Here is a 7,490-nt window from a genome sequence, read left to right on the forward strand (position 1 = left end):
CTTTGAAAAAGGTGAACATTTTTTTTGTTCCCCTTCTCAGATCTATTGATGTGCATCACTTTAATATCAAGTGATTAATACGGAATAGATTAAGAACATGAGTTAAATGAGCATTGATTGCCTTTAATCCAAGGAAAATATACACTTCAGAGGTGTTTGCTTTCTTTTCTTCTTTTTAGTCTGTAGTTCAAACAACCTATCAAGGGACTACCCAGTGTCAGCCATTGAGAAATGTGCCTTTTTTAAAAACAGACCCCATAGGAGACTCTGCTGGGAACTGTGCCGTGTGCGGATAAAAGCCTCTGACACAGAGTGCTCAGTGCAGACGTGCAGGATGGTTCAGTGAGAATCTGAAGGCAATGGGTTATACAGTAGCCTGATCTGGCAGATTTCACTTCCATTACAAGAAATTAATCCCCTGTTCAACAGACCCAAAATAGAAGCTCTTTTGCCTGCCTGGTAATTAGTCTCTTGCATATTTGCATCTCATTGGCTTTTTCTCTACACTTAATGGTGCAGCTGCTTTTTGCTCATGATAAATTAGAGTGGGAATCAGGAAAACATATCCATTTGGTAGTAATGGTGTGTCTAATAAACTTGTTGCCTCTTGAGTTTCTCTGTCATGATGGTAATCTTGTATTAGTTCCAGGAATGCTTCTCTTCTTTCCTTCCTCCTTCTCTGTTCTCTATTAGTTGAAGCACAGGTTTAGTGAAACGAATTTCCATATCGGCCATCTTCTACTGAGATCTCAGGTATCATTGAAAAGTTCATACATCCGATCGGCCATTCTGAATTGGTGAGTGAAATATCTAGAGACAGCTTTGTTGGTCATAAACCAAAGGAAAATTAAGCAAACATAGGCTATATGAAATTTCAATTAAGAGTTGGAATTGGAACTTGTTCTGCACTAATTTGTGTTGTGTGAAATCACTGCAAGAGAGCAGGGGCCACAAGAACAGCTCTATCGCTAAAATGTTACTAAGGAATTCCATGGTTGCCTTACTTCTCTAATACAAAACTGCTGTGCAACCACAGCAGATTCAGTCTCAATACTGGACACTGGAGGTTACAGTGCGGTTGGGTAATAAAAATAAGTTTTTCTTGGGCAGACTATCTTGAAGTTTACATTATCTGTACTAATTTTTTCTTCAGATTGTCTTTCTCTAAAAGTATTTACGTTTCTGGCTTTGTTTCTAATATCAATATTTCTCTTATTCTGTTCCTATTTTCCACTTTGGAAAGAAACTGAAACTACTTCTTGTGAGTAGATTGCTGATGTCGGGGCTTAGAATTTGAGATCAAATTCTTTGCAGAAAAAAAACCCTGAAGTACATGTTTTGATCCCTACTTTTTCCAGTGTACAACCTTAAAATGACATTACTAGTTCTTTTACTCACACCAGTCAAGAATTATTGAAAATGTCTTGGTATTTCTGCTTTTTGTTTTGACATTCATTAGGCTAAATTGAGTGATAAATCTGTGGGTAGAACTAGCGGACTAATTACTTTAACCTTTCACCCTCTTAGGATTTATTACCATGAAAAAGAAAAATGTTGCTTGCTGTAAATGGTGAGTTTGTTACAGTGCCATGAAAACCATTAAGCCACATTTACAATTTGTTGTATCTGAATGGACATTAAAACAGTTTCCTATTTTCCTATTCAACATGACATAGTGTTGAATCCTGAACTAAGCTCACAAGAACACGGTGTAGACAGAACGACTAATCCAGCCCAAATTCTCACTGGTGGATTGAGTCTACACAGCTCACGAGCAGAAGGACTGAAAAAAAGGCCAACCATAAACACTTAAAAGCTCAAAGAAAGCATAGCCAGAAGCTGTGTTGAGGGGAAGAAGAAACCTGGAGGCAGTCATCACAGAAACTGTTGTAGAATAAGGTGAAGAACTAACTAGTTGAACATATGTACACAATTGCAATGACTATCTATTTTAATTAGGATGAGACTTTTATGTGCTATGACAAATTTAAATACACTCTTCCTCTCCAAACCTTCTAAGGACCCTGAGGACCCTTTCTGGAGAACAAGGCAAAGAAAAGGGTTGGTTCTAAAGGGAAGGAAAAAAAAAAATAAATAAAGCCTTCTTTCATATGCAGATTCCACAGAATTTAAAAAAATGCAAGACGTATAGAAAAGCCCTAAATAAATTGATTAAATTCTCTCTTTTTCCTAACCAATAGCTGTTTGCCCTTATTTGAGACGAGACAAATATATCTAGTGTGATTTAGCTGAAGGGGGATCATGCAGTCCAGGAAACAGCAAGAGAGAACTGCAGTGTTAAGGATGCCCTGGACTTTCTCTAGCAGGCACTTGTAGTAGTTACCATTGGTGCAAAAAGGGTGAGAATTAGTTGTTTACTTGCTTCTGAATTATGAAGATGAGTGTTTCACTGTTAACGAACAGTGGTTTGAAATAATAAGATTTTCAGTGTGCAACTCTTATTTCCTCAGAAAAGGGAGGAAGTTTCTTGTAACAAAGGAGAGAATGAAAGAGACAGCAGGTCTGTCCATCCTCGGTTGCTAATTGCCCAGAAAGGAAAAGTTTCGCTCCTGGTGCCTTCATCTCAAGCAGCGCTGTGCTGTGGGCTCCACCTGTGCCGTGTCAGTCACAGACATTTGGATCTTTCGCAAATTCCTGACTTTAGAAAAATGGGTAAACAAAGTCTCTGGTGGACACAAGTAATATTTTGTTGGTTTGGGATTGTGCCTTCTTTAATTTTCAGGTGTCTGTTTATGGCCTGGCAAAGGGGAATTCTTTTTCTCATTGCACACTGGGAACTTAAAGAAGGATGATTTTCTTTGAAGAACAGGTACCAAATTAAGAACATAAAGAGAAGAGGGATGCAAAGTATGATAGTGCACAGTGGGTGAGATGAATGTTTCTTCAAATACATAAATTCATCTGCCTCACTAGCTATTAATATAGCTATTGTAGAACTAGAACATCCTCCTACTGTAAACCCTGAACAACCTCTTCTTATCAAAGATCCTAGTTTAATGGAAGCTAGGAACTTTTGCTAAAATATTTGGGGTTTTCCCTATAAAGTTCATCAACTTTAAAAAAAAAAAAATAAAAATCCTTTTTTTAGAAGGTGATGCTGCCCAGTTTTAAAAACCCAAGTGGACAAGGCCTTGGGCAACCTGGTCTAGCAAATACTGCTTTGTGCAAGGGGGGGCTGACTATACACCTCCAGAGTTTCTCTTCAACCTCAACTATTCTGTGATTCTATAATGACATTCACTACTTTGCCAGTTGTGCAGGATAAAGGGCAGATGACCCCAAGGCAGCACTGCAAAACCTCTGTTCCAGATTAAACCAATAGAGATGATGTCAGCCTACCTTACTTGCCAGCAGACCTTATCTCTGAGAACTCATGTAATTTCTTGTAATAAAGTGGCTGGTCTAAATGCATTTGCAACTCTAAAAATAACATTTCATTTCAAAATTAGCATATTTTCAATTAAGGCTATCCTGTCTATTACAAAACAAGAAACATGCACATTACTAATTGTTCTGTCATGGAAAAATATATAAATTAACCTGATAAACGTAGGAATAGAGCTCTCTATAAGTGCAAGAGCTGTATGTGTGAGAGCTGTGAAACAGAGCAAGATTGAAAATTGGTTAAATATAAGCTTGGCACCAGAGGAAGGGGGAAAAATGAAGGAGGCAGGATATAGCCATCAAGGCACAGTACCGACTTTTTGAAGCACAGAACATGTTGTTGGTTATCTTTCAAAATGTTAAGGTGTTCTGAAGATTTCTGAAGACAACCTGCTGGGAAATCATCTGTGTCACTGTTGTAGTGTTCAAATACCCAGAAGCTACTTGGAAAATATATAAAGTTGTGCTGTGCATGCATTGATACTATGCGTTGTCAGCCTCAACTGCTGTCCAAAGATTACTTTGAATTTAGTGTGAGCAGAGTCCTGTATTCCTTCTCCTTAAAATATGCATTTATATTCCAATTGCTTTTCTTAAGCTGTAGCAAACCACTTTGGGCTACCCTGTGCTGTGTAGGTACTGATCTGTGCTGAGGATGCTCAGTATCAGCCTGTCTAGATGAGTCCTGTGGCAGTGCCACTCTGCACAGACCACTAGACCCCTTCAGAAGTTACTGCTTCCCTAGGCCTTGCCAGGTTTGGACACCCAATTCCATTTCCCCTCTCCAGGCATACAGAAAAATTGTGAGCATACTGGTAATTCCCTAAGGAAGCTGTCACTTGTAGCTGTGCCTTGAAATTTCTAGCTTTAAATCCTATAAATGAATACTCACGAGACCAGACATTGAGCTTATAAATGAGTTCTGGTTATGGAAGGGCTTGAAAAATTAACTTATTAACAAATTATGCTTCTTATCTGAAGAACTGGAACCAAGCAAGGAATAGAAACTACAAAAGAATTTTGGAAATTGGGAAGAACGGAAACTTTTGGAAGAAAAAGGATCATCTGGTAATTAATTGGTATCTTAGATGTGCACTTGGTCCTGGCTGTTACTTGAGCAGAAAGAAACGCAGGCCAGATATTTATTCTTTTTTTATTAATTTGTTTTGGGGTTGGTTTTGCTTAATATTCTCTGTACTTTGAGATGAAGCCTGTTAGTTGTTATTCAACCTGTGAGCATTGTGGCCTGGATCATGCCGTTGTGGGTTGGATTTTTTGTTTGTTCTGGTTTTTGCAGAAATGCTGCATGTCTCTAAAAAAATAAAACTTCAGTGCATAGAACCAAGCTTTCGAAACTGGAGATAAGATTACAGGGGCTTCTTTGACTGCTTAGGTTTACCAGCACCTAATACTTTATTTGTTGCAAATTATTTGTTCATTTGTCATAATGAGAATAACCTTCGTGATCTCTTTCAATGCAAATATGATCGAGACAGATGGTGACATCACCAAGAAACTTCTCTCTGAAAGGTTAATCTGCTTCCTAACTAGGGAACCTCATTAGCCAAAAGCTGTCATTCTAACTCCAAAGCTTGCACCTGTAGCAGGGGAAATTGCCAGGTTGCACATAGACTTGTAGACATTAATCACCTTTCAGCCAAATGACTTCTTTCCAATCAGTTCTTGAGTTCTCTCCTATCTGTTGCAAGCATTGGTATTTTAATATTTGCTCTTTGCAACCTCATTTATTGGCTATCTGATTTAACTTCAATACATTTAGATTGAAGCATAATATGACCCACCTGTGAAAATAGTTATTTTTCCCCAGCTAAGCTGAGACATGCGTGTGCGTGCGCACACACACACTGTTCCATTGAGAGACTAGCAAATTAAACTGTGATGGTGTAGCAAGATATCGATGACCCCTGCTGTGATCTCTTTTAACTGGTCTACTTCAGTACCATAGACTATTCCATAATTAATTTGGGCTGGGTGATACATTGCATTGACGCTTACGTCAAAACCCCAGATGCTTATTTGGCATGAATTTGGATCTGAATGTTGTCTGTTTGCTTTCCCTCGCTCAGGCTTTAATACTCTCATCAATAAATCTGTAACAGTTTCACCTTTCTCCTATAATGTTTACACTGTTCAAAAGATAGTACCCTCACCACCATTTCTTTTATTATAAGAGGCATGTTTATAGGTAGTGTCAAGAAGACAGAAAAGCTAAGGACTAGTCATAGATACCGGGTGGGTGGGTGGGCAGCCAGCCAGCCTAATCAAGCTGAGATCATAGGCACAAGACACTACCCTCCTCCAGTGTTTTGTCACCATGCTACCCCTTGGGAAGAACTTCTCAAAATACACAGCATTATAGCACCGGGCTCTCAACTCCTAGTGTCCAGCTTTAATTGTGTTTGATTATCATGTTAAAACATCTACAAACATTCTTTCTAGGGGTGAAATATCTGCACTGGAATAGGTTGATAAAATGCTATAATATATTTACTCATTTATGCGTTACATATATAAAGATATATGAAAATAAAGGTAATCCTACTAATGTGTCCCAGTTTTAGTCTCTAATTTTAATGGGATATGCAATAGGTATGCACTGTGGCCTTGCATACTGGAGGCTAGGAACATTTTTTTTCCTGGCGCTCTATGCTAAGGTTCAAGGCAGGGAAGACTTTCCAGCACCTTTTTACACTCTACCTGACTGAGATATCTGTGTTAGACCATCATTTTTGTCAACATCAACCTAACACATATGTGAAATATCTGTGCTTTAGAAACTGTGCAATATTAATGAGATGCTTTGGTTTCCTTTAGCTGTAGAAACTTTAGCATCAAATCAGCCCAGCTCTGCAGGAGATATATATATTTTTAATTTTTTTTAACAGGAGTTCAAAAGGTAATTAGAGTATCAATGGGAGACAATTAGTTCCTGTCTGTACTTTAGAAATTCATCCTAAAAATCCTCCCTTTTCAAATCTAACTTCTTTAATTTAAATCATTTTTTAGATGGCCAACCTAAACTCTCCACGAGAAAAGTTCCCTGATCTGAATATGACCTTCAAAGTGAATCATCATAGAATAGCTATTGTACTTTTAATGTTGCTGCTGAAAAGACTCTCGATACTCTTTTAATTAGTACTTGTTTGTTTATTTAATTGCTTACAATGGTTGAATGTTTCAAGATGTTCTGGGCCTCTAAGCAGTACAACACTTTCCAGGTAAGAAGCTGGGCTACAGCTTTATTAGATGTTCTTCCTAGCAGAGACTGGGAGATTCCATCTTTCACCTAAATGTTATTTTCTCTTACTAATTGAAATCACAGAAAGGAAGACCAGCAGAAACACCCTGCTGTGTTGGTCTGATGGGGGCAATATGAAAATCAGGCAGTCTGAAAATGTCAGCTATTGTTGATTTAAGAAATTTTGGGTTGCAAAAAGGTTGTGGGGAATGTTTTCTTTCAAACACCACATGAAAGAGGTAAACACAAACATACTTGATGGTAGTAGGAAGGCTGTTCACAAAGGTTGGTAGACAGCTTGCATGACTTATGGGTCAATGTAGGCAAAAAACCTTCTGTATTGATCAAGAAGCAACTAACCACTTTATTAGATAAATAATTTAAATTTGGCTGTTTGGTACAAAATTTAAAAAGAAGTTGGTGGAATGGGGGTGGGGTGTGTGTCCTTTTCTGACTCTTTACCACACCTGATGGAATCAAGCTCTCGTATGTCTCTTGGCCTCATTTTTCTGTGTATGAGACCTCTTAGAGAACCTTGCCCTACACTCCAGCTGCCAAGCAGCAACTAAAGCAACATGATTTATTAGCAGAATAAGGTAGACCTCATTGGATTGTGGCAGAATGGTAAATATTTTACCTTTCTAAACATTGTCATTTTTTCAAGCTTAAGGAACATTTATCCACGTGTGACACAATGTAATAATTGGTGCTTTTGTGTACGTTTGAGTTTGGCTTCTTTAACGGCTTGCTTGTTTTTATCTACCTTGATCTTGATCCAATTCTCATGAAAGTAAATGAAAAGCTATTATTCCTTCTGTGGCTTCCC

Source organism: Charadrius vociferus, unplaced genomic scaffold, assembly GCF_000708025.1.
Source record: "Charadrius vociferus isolate BGI_N301 unplaced genomic scaffold, ASM70802v2 scaffold51, whole genome shotgun sequence".
In the NCBI taxonomy this organism is placed as follows: Eukaryota; Metazoa; Chordata; class Aves; order Charadriiformes; family Charadriidae; genus Charadrius; species Charadrius vociferus.